The sequence below is a fragment of the Ammospiza caudacuta genome, chromosome 9, assembly GCF_027887145.1.
Source record: "Ammospiza caudacuta isolate bAmmCau1 chromosome 9, bAmmCau1.pri, whole genome shotgun sequence".
Lineage (NCBI taxonomy): Eukaryota > Metazoa > Chordata > Aves > Passeriformes > Passerellidae > Ammospiza > Ammospiza caudacuta.
In genome coordinates, this window is record NC_080601.1 from 7659296 (window position 1) to 7678565 (window position 19270).

Genomic DNA, 19270 nt, shown 5'->3' on the forward strand with positions numbered 1-19270 from the left:
AACATGGTCAATCCCTCCTCTACCATCCTTCTCCACAATAAAAAGTGGCAGAATATTTGAAGACTGAATTTCCTGGCACTTCTTGCCAGCCAGAGATGTATCAAGCACAAATCTCAAGTTTATGAATCTCTTCCTTAATTACAAAATATTGTGGGTATTGAACAAATATCCTGATTTTGATTCCATCCCTTCACAGCCCTGGTGGCACAGAGCATCCCCATGGGCGGGAATTCCTTGGCATTTCAAATAGAGTAGTTTGAGATCAGTTAATTTGCAATACTTGGCTGCATAAATTTGAATATTCAATATAGAAATAGAAGCTTAATTATTGAGAGGACTTTCTCAGCATGCAGGGAAAGCACAATCCTGCCATCCCAAGGCCAGGTTGGATGGGCCTTGGAGCAGCCTGGGACAGTGGAAAGTGTCCTTGCTGTGGCAGGGGTGGCACTGGATGGGCCCTTCCAACCCAAACCATTCTGTGATCTTTTGTTTTTGTTGCTAGAGAATTCCTCCAGAACCATCCCTCCAGTTTGCTGATAATCACAGGAGTCTTACAGGGAGATTTAAATGGAATAATGTGAAAATATTGCAATGTAAACATTTGGCAGCTCAAATAAATTGCTAATTAATGAGTTTCTGTGAGGATTGTGTGAGACATCTTTGTTTGGCCACTTGGGAAACCTTTAGGATTGCTGTAAAATACAGCTATGGCTGAGAGCTTGACATAAAATTGGGTTTTTTTACTCTATTTTCTTTCTTTTTTTATCTTTGATTAATTTTTTTAAAACTTTACCAGGGCCTTAGCAATGCTTGAAATCCCAGAGTGGTTTGGGTTGGAATGGACCTTACAGACTAATGGACACTTTATTAAAACCTGATATATTTTGTGTGCATAGAATAAAACAAGAGCTACAAATCATTTCTTCATTAAGATAGAAACTAGTGCAGAAATGCAGCCTAGCAGGAGCTGGGATAACAAATCCCTCCCAGCAATATGTCCCTGACACAGCCATCAGGGACTGATGTGCATTATCCCATTTTCCATGCTCACAGCAGATGGCACCCATTAGTTCCCAGTATCCCATTGCACACTGGCAGAGCAAGGCATGAAATGATGATCCACATCCTCTCCCAGGCCCCTCGTACCTTCCTGGCTAATTGGAGGCAGCAGATGGATCATTTGCAGTCTAGCATGACATAATTTAGGGTGCTCCACAGTCAGGTGTTGTTTTCTTCGTTGCAGTAAAAACATTTATTATATAACAACATTTATAGAAACATAATATAAAGATTTATTATGAAGCAATAATTGTTTGTATCAGCATGGAAATGAAGTGTTGTGGTGTTGGGGGTCCCCAGGATGAGGTAAGAGATGAGAAATTGACTCCAAGTTTTTAGAAGGCTGATTTATTATATTATGATATTATCAGAAAATGCTATACTAAAACTATACTAAAGAAAGAGAAAGGAGACATCAGGAGGCTAAACAAGAATGAATAATAAAAACTCGTGACAGACTCAGAGAGTCTGACACAGTTGGCTGTGACTGGCCAATAATTAAAAACAATTCACATGTTTGGATAAAAAATCTCCACGCCCCATTCCAGAGCAGCAAAACATGGAGAAGCTGAGGCTTCTCATCTTCCCAGGAGAAAAATCCTGGTGAAGGAATTTTTCAGAAAATACCATGGTGTGACAATAAAGTTCCTTCAAATCAGCACAGGGAGAGAACTCAGTGCATCTCAGGTGCTGAACTCAGTAATAACTCAATGGGAATAACTCAGAGTGGCTCAGGTACTAAAACTGGCTGATGAATTAGGGGGTGCTGCCTTGCTGGCCTCACACAGCTGGATCTTGCTCCAGAACATCTGGAGCACAGCACAGCCCCTTCCAGAGGGATGTTTTGGGAGCAGCCGTCCATCCCATTGGATGGAAAATGTGGTTTAAGCATTTGGCAGGAGTCTTGAGGCAGAAAGTGATGGGGGAAGAAAAGAGGACAGAGAGCAGATCTTTAGGAAAATGAGGGTTTTGAGCACCCTGGGATAGTGAAAGGTCCCTGCTCAAGGCAGGGGTAGAATGGGGTGGACTTTAAGGTCCCTTCCAACTCAAACCAGTCTGGGATTCCATAAAAGCCTCTTTCCTGCTGCATATTCCATCATATATTGCATTTACACAGGGCCAGGGGTTTGGGTGATGTGGGTTTCATCTGGTTTTGGGATTCAGGAGGAGTTCTGGACCTGGAGCAGTGGACAAGGGCAGGGGGCTGATGTTTGGAGAGCTGGTGAGGGAGCAGGAGAGGGAGGGGTTTGATAGAAATATTCACAGTTTGGTTCATAAGGCTTTGGCCAAACTGACCAAGTGTTGAGGTCCAGCTGGGATTTCAAGGTGGGTGCTTTGCTTTTTAAAAAAGGGGGCCTAAACACTCCTGGGCAGTGGCAAAACAGGAAGAATATGGGTGAGTAGCCCAAGCTGAAGCTGAGACAGGGCCTCCATAACATGTGTGTGTTCATTGGATATATTTATGTATAAATATAAATATGAGACTGTATCCTACTGAGAAAAGCAATGGGAATATGGATGATTTAAACCTACAGGAATAGCACAAAGTTATAACAAACATATTTCATGTTTTAGCATGAGAACGCCAGCTGGTTTTAAGACTGTTCTATTGCACATCTAGGATGAGATTTTTAATGCTGGTTTGTTCTGAAAACTGCTGAGTTTGTTCATTTGCCCTGTGGGCTGTCCTGGAAAATTAGGAAGATACTTGTTCTGTGGGGAAGGACTTGGGGAACACCGAGCTCTGCCTGGGCCAGCAGAATACACATTTTTTTTGATTGATTCTTTGCAAAATGTGTTTGTGGCGTGTAGGGGGAAGAAGGAATTGTGGTCTTTAGGTTGTGCAGAAGGTGCTTTGCCCTGGTGACCCCAGCAGTGATAACTGAGCTGTTGGGACTGATTTATATCTGGTTTTTTGTTACATTCTTGATGATCTGAAAATGAGAATGGTGGTGGCTGTTCCTCATGGGACAACACATCTGCTTCCAAGAAAATTTGTGCTATTTCCCATTTACATCTCCATCTCTGGTGTTATTTTCCTTAAGTTACAGAAATCAGCTCTCCTCTACCTGCGCCAAATCCCTGGGGCATGATTTGTGCCCTGATAATTTCCTGGAACAGTAAAACAATATCCATGGCTATGGGTAGCAATGTCAACAGGACAATTTCTGTGCTGACCATTGCAGAACCTGATACCACATTTCCCACCTGGAATAGTGGGAGTTGCTCTGATGGATGTTGACATCAGTGACCAGAAAAGCTTGGAAATGCCCATGGGAAATATCAAATCAGGAGTAATCCAACCAGGATTGCAGTTGATGATGTCAGAGCTCTGTTTATTCAGAAGTTAATGTTGGAGCTGAATTTAATGCCAAAAGCTTTTTAAAAGGCTGAGGACGAGACATCAATAGAAGTAGGACTTTGTTCCTTCTCTTATAGAGGGTTTTTTCTTGAGTCATAATCCAAAATAAATTGTTTTTTATTAAATTTCTATTAACCCTGCAAGTGGTGCTGGGATCACCCCACTCCTGCTCCTCTGCTCCCTGCTCTAATTCCCACTTTCCATGGACTAATCTGACCTTTCCATTGCTCCTTTTCCCAGGGAATAACTGAAAAACTCAGTGTTTCTTTAAAAACTTCATAACCCAAGCCTAGAAACCTTTGGGATGCCCCACCTTGCTGCCCTGCTCTCTCCTTCCTTGTCTTCTCCAGCTTTTTTCAGGTTTCTTGGCTGTCCTGGAAAGGAGCCCTTTCCCTTTTTCCCCTTTTCCCCTTTTCCCCTTGTTTTCCCTTGCCCCCTTGTTTTCCCTTTCCCCCTTGTTTTCCCTTTTCACCTTGTTTTCCCTTTTCTCATTTTCCCTTTTCCGTTTCCCCTTGTTTCCCCTTGTTTGTTTCCCCTTCTCCCTTTTTCCCTTTTCCCCATTTTCCCTTGTTTTTCCTTCTCCCTTTTTCCCCTTTTTCCCCTTTTTCCCCTTTTTCCCCTTTCCCCCCTTTTCCCCTTTTTCCCTTTCTCCCTTCCCCTTTTCCATTTTTCCTTTCCTCTCTGCAACTTTTATGGGCTGAATCCTTTTCCAATGTCCTTGAACTGAAATTCCCAGGAATAATGAGAGTTATATTCCATTTTCTTGGGACACCTTCCTTGCCATCCCAGGCTCCCACTAAAACTTTCCCATCTGCTGCCCTATGAACCTCATGGTCCTGAATTTTCCAGGGAAAAAAGAGTGGAATGGAGAATTGGAAATATTTGTCACTCTGGAACACAGAGGAAGGCACACAAGTGTAAATGTGGCAGGAATTTCATCTTGGGGTGTCATTTCCAGAGGTATATATATGAATAAAAGATATATTTATCCTATAGAATAAACATAGGGAAAGAAAATTTTAATTCCTATTTCTTCAGGGAGAACCACAGCTCCTTCTGTTACAATCTATGTGGTTTTGGGATAAGGCATCCAACCACCAAAAAGTGTTGGGAAAGGGCTTGAGAAGCAGCAAAATTCTGGTGTATGAAAGCAGAAGGAATTTGTGATGGGAAAGGGCTGGAAAAATAGGCTGTGGTGTAGAAGGACAATGAGGGAAAATTCCCTCCTAGGGTGATTCCTCTTGGCACGAAGCCTTTCCTTGGTCACAATGCTGAGACATTCCCTGTTTCCAGTTTGGAAGAGTAGAAAAGGGAATTAAAAGCAGCCATGGGGTAGGAATGCAGTCCAGGATAATGCAGGATAATGCAGTTTTCCAGCCAGGAACTCCATGGAGATGTAGATGTACCCATATGTAGAGGCCACCATAAAATGGAAGCAGTGCTTCAAATGTTGATATGCAGGAGAATGAACAAAAAACACCCCAAAAGAATAATAAACCCAACTCTGGCAAGTTGAGAAGCATTTTTGCCACCCTTGTTGCTAAATAATGGGTTTTTTTCTATAAATCCAGGATGTTTTTCCCCTATTTTTCAACCCCTGTGCTCTGTGTGTATCCCACAGACTGTGGATCCGACACATGGCCTCCAAGGACTGGCTGGAATTTTTGTCATCCATTACCTCAGATGCTTTTTTAAACTTCTTGCAAGCACTGGGTGATCTCAGAAGACCTTTCAGCCTTTATTTCCCTTTCCCTGCCAGGGAGGTGGGTGCCCTGATGGATTTAGATGCATCCCTGATGGATTTAGATCCATCACCCTGAGGCGCAGGAAGCTTTTCCAGGTTTCGGGCAAGCTGTTGGCAATTCCCTGAAACAAAACCCTCCCAAGAGGCTTTGGAGGGTGGGAGCTCCAAAGCTGGGACAGCTGCAAGTGAGGAGGCAAAGTGACACAAGGATGGTGTCACCATCTGCTCCCCTCAGGGCTGGAGCTCCTCCTGTGGCAGCTGGGCCTTGGAGCTGATTGATTTCCTGAGGACACCCCATGGCAAAAATTTCAATTTAATGGTGGAAAACGTGGCCTGGTCACAACACCCTCAGCTCCAGAACAGATGGAGGAGGTTTATGATTGCAAAATTGTGGAATTTCCATCAGTCCCTTTGTGGTTTAATCCCAGTGTTACAAGTGTGATGGGTTTGCTTCCCTGTCTCCAAGTCAGGCCCTTCTCCCAGGTACCGAGCAACAGGAGAAAAGGAAATGGCCAGGGGAGGTTCAGGCTGAGCATCAGGAAAAATTTCTTCACCAAAAGGGTTGTAAGGCATTGGAATAGAGAGCCTAGGGAAGTGGTAGAATCCCCAAAAAGCAGAATCTTGGCATGATCTGGAAGTGTCCAAGGCTTGGAGCACCCTGGGATAGTGGAAGGTATCCTTGCACATGTCAGAAGGTTGTAACAAAATGAGCTTTAAGATCCCAACACAAACCTTTCCAGAATTCTGTGCTGATTTCCACGATTCTGGGCCTTTTTTTGCCAATATTTGAAGGAATGAGCTGGAAAGGACATTTCCCAGAGGGCAGAGCAAGGTGTGGTGGCTCTCACAGCATCCTGCTTGGGAGCACTGCACTGGCACTCCTGAGGAGCAGTTTATTTCTGCTTTTCCAGCAGGAATGAATTGATATTATTTTCTCTTCCTGCCTAAAATCCCAGCACAGAATGGATTCTCCCAAAGCTCCATAAACATGGCATTTCCAGCACCCAGAATTAATTGCTGACCAACATCCTGAACCAGAGCTGCAGCTTTAATCATTCCTGATCCTTTCTGGATTGAATATCCTCAGGCAGTTTTTAAATCTTCCTTCTCCTCCTGCACACTTTAAAGTGTGGCACTAATTGCCACAGTAGGTTTGGGGCTTTTAATGGTGCTTTTTTTTGTTTTTTTTTCCTTTTTGGGTGAGCCATCTGCTGCTTGAGGCCATTCCTCTGAGTTCTCAGATGTGCAGTTGACTTGTTGATTTTTAGAATCTGTTGTCTGAGATTACACATGTGGCAACAAGCCAGGTGAAGCCAATTTTCCTCAACTGCCTTTACATTTTCTGGCACATTCAGTGACTTGTGAGGATCTCTGGAAGGTGTCCCTGCCCATGGCTAGGCAGCTGGAAGTACATGAGCTGTAAAATCCCTTCCATCTCAAACCATTCTGGGATATTCTGAACTCGGCCCAACTTTTTTGTTAACAAGAACCACAATTTTTATAGAAAAGAAAATGCTGTGTCTTAAAACTGTTGTAATATATTTCTATATAAATATAATGTACATAAAATATTATATTTATATCAAGGTTTGGAACTGGAAGTCAGCACCCTGCAGTGCAATTCTCTGTTCTAGCAAACAGCTCAGTTTATAATCTCAGGATTTTTCCTAATTTTTGTGCAGAGAGCTGGCACTACCTTAAGATGATCAAATAGATCCTCATGGAAATAGTTCTGGTTCTGAAGGGATGGGGATGATCAGGAATGAAAGGCCGGTGCACAGAATTTCGCCTTGTTTGTTCATTTATTTTCTAAAAAAAAAAAACAGAAAACTAATATCAAAATCACGGAGTGGCTTGAGTTGGAAGGGACCTTAAAGATTCAACATTCCACTCCAGCCATGTCAGGGACACCTTCCACTGTCCCAGGCTGCTCCAAAGCCCATCCAGCCTGGGATCCAGGGATCCAAGGGCAGCCACAGCTTCTCTGGGAATTCTATTCCAGGGCTTTGTCACCCTCCCAGGGAACAATTCCCAATTCCCAATATCTCACCTTAATTTCCCCTTTGTCTGTTTGAAGCCATTCCCCCTTGTCCTGGCGCTCCATCCTTTGTCCAAAATCTCTCTCCGTCTTCCCTGTTGTCCTCTTCAGGCACTGGAAGGCCACAATGAGGTCACCCCAAAACTTCCCTTCTCTAGGCTGAACAATCCTAATTCTCTCAGCCTTTTAATGTCTGCCTTTAAAATATTTTTATCAGCCCAAAATCTCCCTCAAGGAAAAAGAGCCATTAGGAGAGAAGGTTCCTTCCAACCCAAGCTTTTCTAGGAGTTTAAAAAATCAAAATCAAAAAGGGCATAAATAACATAAATTTGTGTGGGGAAGTTACACTCAGACCCAACTTGATGACTCAAATGTAGTTAGTAAATAATCAAGTGGTTTGGAGTCTTAAGGACAATTGTTGGTTTAGAAAATCACAGCTTACGAATTGTTCTTGCTTTTATCCAACTGAGTCATAGCCCAGGAACTCAAATAGTTCTTGGTTTTTTGTTTGTTTTTTTTTTTTTTTTTTTTTTTTTTTTGTTTTTGTTTGTTTCTTTGTTCTTTTTTCTTTTGAAGATGTTGTCTAAAGACCAGAGACAGTATTCTTCCTGCTGAGTTAAAAAAATCAAAAATAAAAAAAATATATATTTAATATTGGGCAAACAGAGTGTGCCAGATGGAAGAAGGAAGGCAGAATTCCAGGGGTTTGGGGCAAAGCAGCACTACAAGAGGTTTATAGTTACCCCAATATTTGCTTTTGCTGCAATGAACATCTCCAAAAATGTTTCCAATGTCTTTTTTCCTCTGTGTTCCTTCAGAGCCTGAAAAAAAAATTTGCTGCACTAAGGAATGCATAGGAAATAATATTTATTATTGCTATTTATTAGCTAAGAAAGCTGCTGGAGCACCATTCACATCAAAAGAATATGGTTTTAATTTATAAAAAAATTTAAATAGCACAATTTGGAGGATTTATTTTCCTGTCTGAAGTGGGATGAGTGGAATGGATGGTGATGGAAGGGATTTCAGGGGTCAAATCTGGTTCTTGCTTCCTGCAAAGAGCAAAACCCTGGGATTGCACTTTGGTTTTCCCATCTGGAGGGTGTGAAACAGCTGAAGGCTCCAAACTCTTCCCTTTTCCCTCTTTTCATGATTTTTTGCAGGCAATTCCTGTGTTGTGCAAAAGAAAAAAGGGAAACAATGCGGGGGGAAAAATTCCTATGTGATTTTTGTCCTTGCTGTCAATAATAACCATCAACTGTTAGATCCAAATGTTTTATCCTAGAATTTCAAAATGAGGATGTTTGTGTCAAAATGATGGTTTAGGACAAATGATTCTTGTGGGGGAAAAAATGCATGCTCTGAAATAAATGTATTTTTAATGAGAGGAGACAAAAATCCCTGTACAAGAGTTCCAGTGAGGAAATCTCGCATTTTCTCTGGGAAAATGCTTCCATCAAAATACTCCCCCCAGCTGTGTTCAAGTTTGTAAGCATTAAGTGGAACTGAAGAATGCAGCAGTGAATTTGAATTCTCTTAAGTTCCTTTAAAAAAAAAAAACACCCAAACAAGTGAGGATGCCTATGGGGGATGCAGGAGTAGGAATTAATTCATGGGATGTAGGCAGGATAATCCATGTCAGCAAACCCTCAGAGCAGGTTACAACAAGATGGAATTGAAGAGGGGAAAAGAACAAAAAAAATGGGATATCAGCTTAAATGTATAGCTAAATTTACTACAGCACCTCGTGATGTGGCTCCTGTTCAAATCCCTTTTTGTACCTAGGGTGGATTTGGGTTTGTGTGTCAGGCTTTGGAGCTCCATTTAAAATTCCTGTAATTTATCAATTTTAGAAAATTGAGGGAGTCTTCTGCTCAGTCACCCAGAATTGGGATGCAGGGCCCACTCATTATGAGGCACCGTTGTAATTAAATGTTCAGGCCTGTGCTTTTTAAATAATCAAATGTTCTCTATTACAGCCATACTAAAATAATTCCTCTTCTAAAATACAGAATAATATCAGCTCATGCCTTGCATTTTGCTTGCTGTAATTTAAACACAGAGGGACCAAAGGAAACAGCCTCAGGTTGCACCAAGGAAGATTTAGGTTGGATATCAAGGAAAATTTCTCCATCAAAATGTTGTCAAGCCCTGGGACAGGCACCCATGGCAGTGGTGGGATCAACATTCCTGGAGGGATTTAAAAGATATGTGGAGGTGGCACTTGGGGACGTAGAGCAGTGGTGGTCTTAAATCCCACCCAGTCCCACCCCTGCCATGGGCAGGGACACCTCCCACCATCCCAGGCTGCTCCAAGCCCCAAAGTCCAACCTGGCCTTGGGCACTGCCAGGGATCCAGGGGCAGCCACAGCTATGCCAGGGCCTGCCCACCCTCACAGGGAAGGATTTATTCCCAATATCCCATCTAAATTTCCCCTTTGTCAATGTGAACCCATTCCCCTTGTCCTGTCCCCCCATTCCTTGTCCCCAGTCTCTTTCCAGCTTCCTTGGAGCCTGTTTAGGCACTGGATGGGGCTCAAGCAGTGATACCAACCTGGGAACAATGGAATAAATCCTGATTTATTTATGTTTGCTGTTCCCTCCCTAAACACCCAGATTTTCATAGGCTGAGTACATTCCTGTCCTGTATATATTCATATTTCTTTACAGCCATCACTCTACCAGTCCCCGGCTTTAAATTTAATGATTATTAACATAAATTTTAAGTCTCAGAGCAGATCTTTTACCCATGTCCGGACTTGGCATGGAGGCTGTTTATGAGAGGGGTATCATTTAAAAGTAGTGAACTGCGTTATCACAACCCAAATTTGGGTGTTAATTTAGGTGAGGGCACAGCCTGAGCTTGGCTATTGTGAGAGGCAGAGCTGTGACAGCACCAGGATTGGTGTGAGGAGCTGGGGCTACCTTTGGGTTTGCCTCCCAGAAATGGGCTTTGGGGATGGTTTTGCCCTTAGGAGAGCCTGTTTCTTATTATAAAATTCATGTGGGAGGGGACCCAGGGTCCTTTTTTTTCTGCACACAGAGGGGTAGGGTTGTTTGTTTGGGTGTGCTTCCCTTAGGGCTTAATGTTAGGCAAAAAATGCTTAATGTTGGCAGTTATTCTGCCAACCTTCTCCTGGCATCCCATCCTCAACTTCCTTCTTCCTCCAGGTGGTGGAAGAGTTGTGTTGATTCTCCAGCCTCCACTCGTGGATTGCAGGGCGTTTGTTTCCTCCTTTTTGTCTTTTTTTTTTTTTTTTTTGGTGTTTTTTTCCTCTTTTCACTGAACTTTCAGCTCATTTCCTCTCTCCTGATGTCTCACAGCTTATTTCTGGACTTATCTCTTTCCCAACAAGAGGGTTCCCTATATAGAAAGTCTCAAGATTTCCACGTGGCAAAACCCTCCAGAACTTTTCTGCCTGGACACTGTGAGGCTGCTCTGGAATTGCTGTTATCCAATCAGAATTGCTTCGACCCTTTTGTTTGGGCCCTGACTCCTCACCTTTCTTGCCTCAAACCCCAACTCTTCCTCTTTGCCTCCATGACCTGCCCCCATCCAACCTTTTCACTGGTGATTTTGACATCCCACACCCATTTATTGCACTCTGAAAAGTGTCTTGAGGCTTCTTCCAGAAGCTCCTGAGCCTGGCAGAATTTCCCAGTAATGACCCACAGAGCTGCCCAGGCTTTGAGACTCCCTAGAAAGTGAAGATTTGCTGTCAATAATTACATTTCCTCTATTTATTTCTTTAAATTGAGGTTTTTCATGAAGGTCTCTGCAGGCTTTTGCTGTTTGGAGCAAGGTGTCAGTGATTCTCCATGAATTTCACCACAGGTTGTCCCAAATCCCGCAGGAGGGATGGGAGTTGTTGAGCTGCATGCCTTGGATGGAACAGACATTTTCAGAGGTTTAGCTGTGTTTATATTCAATAAAAAAAGGGAAAAAGTTCATTTAAAACTACTAAAGCTGTGGGCAGCCTTCATTCCAATTTAATCTTGGGTTTGCTCAGGCTGAAAAAGTGGTTTAGGGTTATGTGGCAGAACTTCTCTAACGAAGCAATTTCACTCTGGCTGCTGAAGGGGCTGGCAGAGGTTTAAATTCATCAAAAATTTTTATATTTAATTTCTTTTTCCCCCTCTCAGCCCCTGGGTTTGTAAAATCCAGTTCTTGATTCCTGAAGTCTAAGGCTGTAAATTACACATCCTTAAGGCACCTGCTAAATTTCATTATGTCCACAGTCAGGCTGTAATTAAATGGAAGGTTGGCAGTTGTGGAATTGAGAAGAAATGGGAAGGTTTTAGAGTTTTATATAGAACATGATCTTTTAAAGTTGAAAATTACTATTACAGGAGGCTACTCAGCATTTGTGCTAGGTGCTGGTTTATTTTCTCATCCCGTAGTATAATTTTGGATTTAAATATTTGGGAACTTCACCCCCAAAAAATTATGTTAAAATAGGACTTTTGCACCATTCTGGGGCAACTCTCCAAGCATCACCTATTGCACTGCTTCAAGTTTTCCTGAAGTTTTCCATAATTTCCAAGCTAAATCTCTCAAATGACAACTTGGAGCTGCTTTAAAAAAAATCCTGGGGGAATAAATCCCAAGAGAAGTAATTTAAGTAAGGAATCTGGTATTTAACAGGGGTTATTGCCACTGTTTGCCTGAAAAAGCTCTTGAGCCTGGTCTTTATTGTCAGGAAAATGGGAATATATCTAATCTACATGGATTTGGGGGTGTCCAAAATAGCACAGAATTTATATTATATTATATTATATTATATTATATTATATTATATTATATTATATTATATTATATTATATTATATTATATTTCATTATAATTTCACATATCATATATATAATATATATCATACATCACATATATCATATCATATATCATATAAATTATAATTTTTTAATTCTTTCATCATGTGTCCTTTCTGGACAGGCTCTTAGAGATCTGGAGAAATAATGAGTAAAATATAATTTGGAGATTTAGGAGAGATCCCTCTACCTGGGAAACCTGGGAGAGCTGAAACTCTTTGTAATGCTGGAAAAATCAGAGCCTTTTGCACTGTTGGTTTATTGTCCTGCTGCTAAAAATAAGAAAAGAGGAAAAATTCAGATTTTAAACTCGTCCCCAGCGTGTCCTTGAGCAATATCAGATATTTTTTGGATGAAGCTCCCTAAGCAGGACATCTCCAAGGAATGCAGGCTCATTTAGGAAATGTTTTATCATTTGGAATCTCTTGATGAAAGGCCTGTAATAAAGTATTGGAGTTAACCTTGTAGCTTTATTTCTCCTTTTAAGGCTACAGAAGATACTTTTCCCATGTGGAGATTCCAGATTAAGGATCGGGAGAGAGGGGAGGGGAAGGATTTTAATTGCCAGGAGCTTTGAAGTCTTAATGGGACAATGACCCTGTGTTCCTGCTGGAGCTCAGGAGAAACCCTGGATCACTTCTCAATTTGGGGGATCCACATTTGCCATCCAGGCCCAAGCTGTTATTGATATCCAGGGCTTGGAGAGGGATGAGGCAGCCATGGGAAAAGGGACTTGGATGTCTTTGAATCCCAGAACAGCTTGGGTTGGAAGGGGCATGAGAATCAGCTCATCCCACCGCTGCCATGTCAGGGACACCTTCCACCATCCCAGGCTGCTCCAAGCCCCATCTGGGAATCTGTGCCAGGGCCTGCCCACCCTGCCAGGGAAGGAGTTGAAAAGGTGGGGATCAGTTTATCAATTGTCTTGGATGTCTTCTTATTCCCTCTTTGTGTTTGTCTCTTATTAAATAATTTTAAAGTGCAGCTGCCGAGTCATTCATGAGCAAAATGTGTCAAGGACCATTTCATGTGGCTCTAGCTGCTGAATTCTGTTGTTGCTGCTCTTCTTTTTTTAAGGAAAATAATGCAAATCAATGGTTTCCTCTTTATCCTTGCCAGTTTCCTGGGTTTTTTCGCATTTCCTGGGTTTTTGGCTTTGCCTGGCTTTGAATGATCTGATCAAGGCTGGCAGAGAAGTTCCTTATGCAGAGTAGGTCTGCAAGGCACCAGTTTCTAGAAACTCTTCTGATTTGTTCAAGGTTTAATTGATTTGTCCTTGACTGGGATAATTAACATATAATATGTCTTAAGGATGCTCTTCTCGCCCACTGGCTGATTAAAACAGCAATGGATGGGGTGTGGTTGGGTTTTACTTCACTTTAATGAAAAAGTGGCCATTTCGTGCCCCTGGGTTGTTTCACATGGGGAATATAATTAATTACAGCCTAGTGAGACTCTGGTTCATTACAGTAATTCTGAATAAATTGCAAAAGTAATTGGGTTGAATCATTAATGGGCTTGGCAGGCAAGGAGGTTCTACCATCCCAGTGTCAGCGTTGTGTCACTCAGATTTGGGTTTGTCTATCACTTCAGACTAAACTTAAGCCACAGTTTACCTAAAAACACCAGTTTTAATTCCTATAGAATATTCCTCTAGCTGTGTTTGCTCTTCCCTGCCTTTCTGAGCTGCTGGAAACACTGTAATAAGTGATATCAGCACCATTGAGGGTTTCCTGGGAGCAGAGGGAATGGAAAAACCCCTGGAAATGGTTTTGCCATCAGCAGAGAGGGATTTCTCAGCATTGTTCCCACCTCAGCTGTGGGAAACACCAGTGGGACACAGTGGATCCCTGCAGGGACTAAAAATGTGCATGTGGCACTTGGGGTCAGGGTTTAGGGGAGGACTGGGCACTGTTGGGTGGCTGGTTGGACTCAATGATCCTTTTCCAACAATTCTGTGATTCCTTGCTTGTCCTGATGCCAGCAGATCCAGCCATGGTGGGATGGGTGCAAGTTACAGGGGTTAAAAACAGATTCCGTGCAGGATTTGGAAGCAAAGGGTTAGGGATGAGGTGCTCATCTCTTTCAGCCTTGAAAGTCAGCCACAATAAGGATTTCAGCTGGATATGGGAATGCCTGCAGTGCAGATCCTCACTGTGTTGTGGCAGCCCTTGGGTTTAATTGGAATTCCCTTCCCAGGCAGGTGGATTGCCCAAGGGGTGGCACAAATGGAATTTCTGTGCCCAGAGAAAAGGCAGAGCAGGGGCTGTGACAGATGACAGCCCACAGGTACTGGAGAAGGCTCCAGAGAGAGCTTAGAGCCCCTTCCAGGGCCTAAAGGAGAGCTGGAGAGGGACTGGGGACAAGGGATGGAGGGACAGGACACAGGGAATGGCTCCCAGTGCCAGAGGGCAGGGCTGGATGGGATATTGGGCATTAGGAATTGTTCCCTACAAGGTGCCCAGAGCAGCTGTGGCTGCCCCTGGATCCCTGGCAGTGCCCAAGGCCAGGCTGGACTTTGGGGCTTGGAGCACCTGGGACAGTGGGAGGTGTCCCTGCCCATGGCACAGGTAGAATGGGATGATCCTTAGTGGCCCTCCCAACACAAAGCATTCCATGATTCTCTGCCTTCCCAGTGTTCCCACCTCAGCACTGCCAATAATCCATCCCTCTGTTTGCCTGAAGGACTCAGAAAGGCTCGGTGGAATTAACGGGAGGTGAAATTTTTGTTTGGCTGAAATGGGATTTGTGAAATGGACCCTCCTGGCTGCGGGCAGGTGTTTCAGGAAAGGCTGTTTGGCACTTGGAAGTGTGGACACCTGGGTGGAAGCTGAGCTGAGGGTGCCACTTTGCACAGGTGTGCAGGCAAACATCCCAAATCCATCTGGAACCTTCCCTTGGCACTCCAGCTTCTGGAAGTTCCCTGTGGTTGTGTTCCCTGGGGTCTGAAAACCTGTAAGTTGTGGATCTGGAAAGTGCTATTTGTCAGGAGATAAATAGTTATTATTTTCTTTGTATATTGTATATCTAGGGAATATCAAACCCAAATATCAATCCTTAAACTGTTTGGGCTGGAAGGGATCTTAAATCCCATCCATTCCCACCCCTGCCATGGGCAGGAACACCTTCCACTATCCCAGGCTGCTCCAAACCAACCTCTCCTTGGACATTAAAACAGTGAAATCTTTCCTTCAAACACACTTTTGGAATGTGAATACTCCCAGAAGACAGAAACTTTTGTCTAAAACTTCACTTTGTCCTGAATGCACCCAAATTCCCCTTTTTTAGAAAACTAATTGAGGAGGAATTTGATTCCCATGGACACACTGACATCCCAAGGACACCCAGTGCTATACTTTCTGCCAAGCCTGAAAGGCCCATGGGAATATTAATATCAGAACATTTATTAAGAAAATGTAATTCTTAATTTCCAGGTGACTTTCCCAGACTACTCCAGGGCTGTTTTACAAAATCCAGGGTTATAATTCAGCCTCATGTCTGGGCTTTTTCCCCATAGATATTTAACTTAAGCTTTGAGATTTATTTCTTCTTTTGACAGACATTTTATTTTATAAAAACCCTTCTATTCCATAATTAAATTTCCATAAGTTCTTGCCTGTTTTAACACTGGAGGTGGTTTAGTGCAGACCCTCCCATGGAGGAGGAGCACTTTTGCTCCTGATGCTGTGAGTCTTTCCTGTGCTGAATGGCCTCAGATTCAAACACCATGTTGGAATTCATCCCAATTTGTTCTTAAATACCTGCTCACCTCATAAAAATGATTATAGGATGACCAGGTTTCTTGAGGGGTCATCATGGCTTGAAATGATGGGTGTAATAATTGCTGAGGTTTTTATTGTGCCTTCCCAGTGCTGAGTGCTGAATCTTCCACCTTCATATTTGGTGCCAGGTCACCCTCACCAGGGCCAGGATTTAATTTCTTTCCATACCAGTTGGATTTAGTTTTGTTTTGGCACATAAAACCTTGAATGTTTATTTCTTTTTTATTAAATCAAGAATAAGCAGGTGGTTGTTGCATCTCCCCCTGCTGCGACTATAGGCTAAGTTGCAGGTGAAGTTATAGAAATTATTTTTATTATTATTATTTCAATTTTATTTTGTTTATAGAAATAAAAGGCAATCAAAGCTTTAAAAAGACAATTTTTAAGGCTCCAGGTAGGCAAATCTCTCTTTTTAAAGGATAGGATATCACCAAATTTGGGTACCACTCCTCAGAATACCCAATAAAACTGATTCTTATTTCCCACCTGAAAGTCATGGCGTAATCAGAAAATATCCAATAAAATAGAAGGGAAGATAGAGATGCTGGGCTTTGAGCTCTTATTGCTAAATTTAAGCTAATAACTGACTTTTTCCCCTTTTTTCCCCTATCTGACATGTCTTGTCCTAAATGCTTTAAATCAACCTCATTAAGAATATTGTAACAAGGTCAAGTGCACAGTGCTGGCAGGTGGGAAAATGTATTAAAGAACTCAAATAGCAGCAAATTAGGAAACTCTGGATAGTCCTGTGGTATAATTGAAAACCCACCAGGGAGCACCTCATTTTTTATTTCTGAAAAGCCTCATTAACAGCATTCTGAGCTGATCTCAGCACTCATCACCTGAGGTCCTACAGGATGGGAGGTTTCACTCTCCCAGGCAGGTTCTGCAGGGCAGCCCCCAAGGTCCAGGTACTGACCCACCTGCTCTGGATGGTCCTTCGAGGTTCTGCAGTTTCTTGAGCTAAGAAATGAGGTTTTATCCTCATTTTTTAGGGAAGGAAATGGTGAACATCAGGAAAGAGCTGGATGTGGCTGTGTCCATGGGGTCACACAATGGTTTGGGTTTGAAGGGACCTCAAAGTTCATCCAGTGCCACCCCTGCCATGGGCAGGGACACCTTCCACTGTCCCAGGCTGCTCCAAGCCTTGTCAAAGACTGAACTTGATGACTTTGGAGTTCTTCTCCAATTTTAATGAATTCTGTGATCCCTGTCTGCATCAATCACCTGGATCTGCCTGATTTCCATGGGGGAAATCCACCTCACACAGACCAAAGCTTGGCTTTCCAACTTTTCATCTTCCTGAGAACCCAACATCCATTTGCTGTTGGCTTTAATGTAAAAATACATCGCTGGGATTAATAAACACAGCATGCTCTACTAAACTTTTATAGATTTTAACATGAAACTAATAAAAGGTGCCATTAGAAAAAGCTGCACTTGAAAAGCCATTTCATAAAAAATCTTGTAAAAATTCCTTCAGGCATTAAAATCTCACTTCCTAAAAGAGAATGAAATACAACAGGAGGGATTTGACTCCAAGCTACGCCAGTTTGAGGACATGTAGCAAAAACCTCATGTGATTTAAGCTTCATGGGTAGTGGGAAAACAAAACATTTCTTAGAATAGCAATTCAGCTCGTTGAGCTTCAAAAATACATTTTTTTACTCAATATAAGCCAAATGTACAACTCTTCAAATAGAAAATGTACCAGCTTCCTCTAATACTTTGTTTTATGCCTTGTGAGCTTCTTGTTAGCTCCTAAAATATATTTTTACTCCCAGTGGCTCCAGCTGAAAGGTTTAAGCCCTGCCAAGAGTTGTACAACAAGATTTACAAAGCAAGAGGAGCCATTTGTGATAATTGACTGGAATATTTATGAAGCTGAGGCCTCAGGTCTTTCAAGGCTCTGTTGGTCAAGGAAATTCTGCTCTGTCTTTATGGCACTGAGGGTTTTAAAAGTAAAAAACTCCCGGGAGACGCTGCTGGGATTCCACCAGCCTGGAGCAAAGGAGGCTCAGGGGGGCCCTTGTGGCTCTGCACAACTCCCTGCCAGGAGGGGACAGCCAGGGGATGTCAGGCTCTGCTCCCAAGGAACAGGGACAGGACAAGGGGAAATGGCCTCAAATTGTCCCAGAAGAGGTTTAGGCTGGATATTGGGAAAAATTCCTTTACAGAAAGGGCCGTCAAACATTGGATTGACCGCCCAGGGCAGAGGTGGAGTCCCTGTCTAAGGGATTGGGAGCAGCGGGAGCTATGGGAGAAGGTACTGGAGCAGGACTTCAAGCAATTTGGGGATGTAGGAAGGCAAAAAAAAAGCAAAAACTTTGGGAATCACCTCAAACATTTTTACATTGCAAGCAAATTATGGCAGCCCTTGGTAAAACCATGAGACAGAGGCTGAAGTATAAACTGATCTATTCCTAAATTGAGTTGTTGACACCTTGTCAGAAGCAAAATTGTTGTAACTTCCCTATGCGGTGAAGGTGGCTGTAAATTCCGAGGAGGAAAACAGATCCATGCATTTCATCCCTTAAATAACATCCTTATGTTTCCATTGGTGTGGTGGCATGTCACCCTGAATTTTTTAAGATTTTCTAAGCTTTCTGATGTTTACATTCTTGTAACCAACTTTCTCACACACTTTCTGTAAATAAATTATTGTTTTGCGTTCTTTTATAGAGGAGGAAAATTTGGTAGGCTGTTGGTTTGTCCAGTGTCATTGGAGATGACAGTTCCAAGGAGGAAAACAGATCCGTGCGTTTCATCCCTTAAATAACATCCTCATGTTTCCATTGGTGTGGTGGCATGTCACCCTGAATTTTTTAAGATTTTCTAAGCTTTCTGATGTTTACATTCTTGTAACGAACTTTCTCACACACTTTATGTAAATAAATTATTGTTTTGCATTCTTTTATAGAGGAAATTTGATAGGCTGTTGGTTTGTCCAGTGTCATTGGAGGGGTGGCACTGTCACCCTCCAATCCACTGTCACTTTTGGAAAACTATAAATGTTAGAGTCAGAAATTTAAAAACTCCCTTTTACCTTGCGTGTCTGCGCTGTGTTATTTCATGTCCTGTAGTCCTGGGAACATTTAGGAACGTGGATTTTTTGTTGCCACCTAATTCCACTGCTGAGCTAGGCAGCTGAAAAGGGCACACAAGATCTCCTGCTGGGATTTTTGGCCATTTTCCACTGCCAAGGATGTCCTGAGGGCTCCCAAATCCTCCCGTCTTGGGTTTCCCCCGCAGCAGCTGTGGCCCCTGTGCAGGTGCCCAGCCCTGGGCTGGGGGAGCTGGCACGTGCCAGGGGGTGGCACGGAGCTGGGGGCTGCAGGGGATCAGCGGTGTCCCGGGGGAATGAGGGAGCAGCCGGGGCCATGGAGCGCTCGGGGAGCGAGCGAGGCTCCACGGATGAGGAACGCGGATTTTCGGGGAGCAGCTCCGAGGAGGAGGAG

The 19270-nt window shown here is 42.9% G+C and overlaps 1 protein-coding gene across 2 annotated transcripts in view; it reads left to right on the forward strand.

Annotated features, from left to right (window-relative positions):
• PRKG1 (protein kinase cGMP-dependent 1) overlaps window positions 1–19270 on the forward strand; it is a 351680-nt gene that overhangs the window by 263886 nt on the left and 68524 nt on the right. The window lies entirely within an intron of this gene.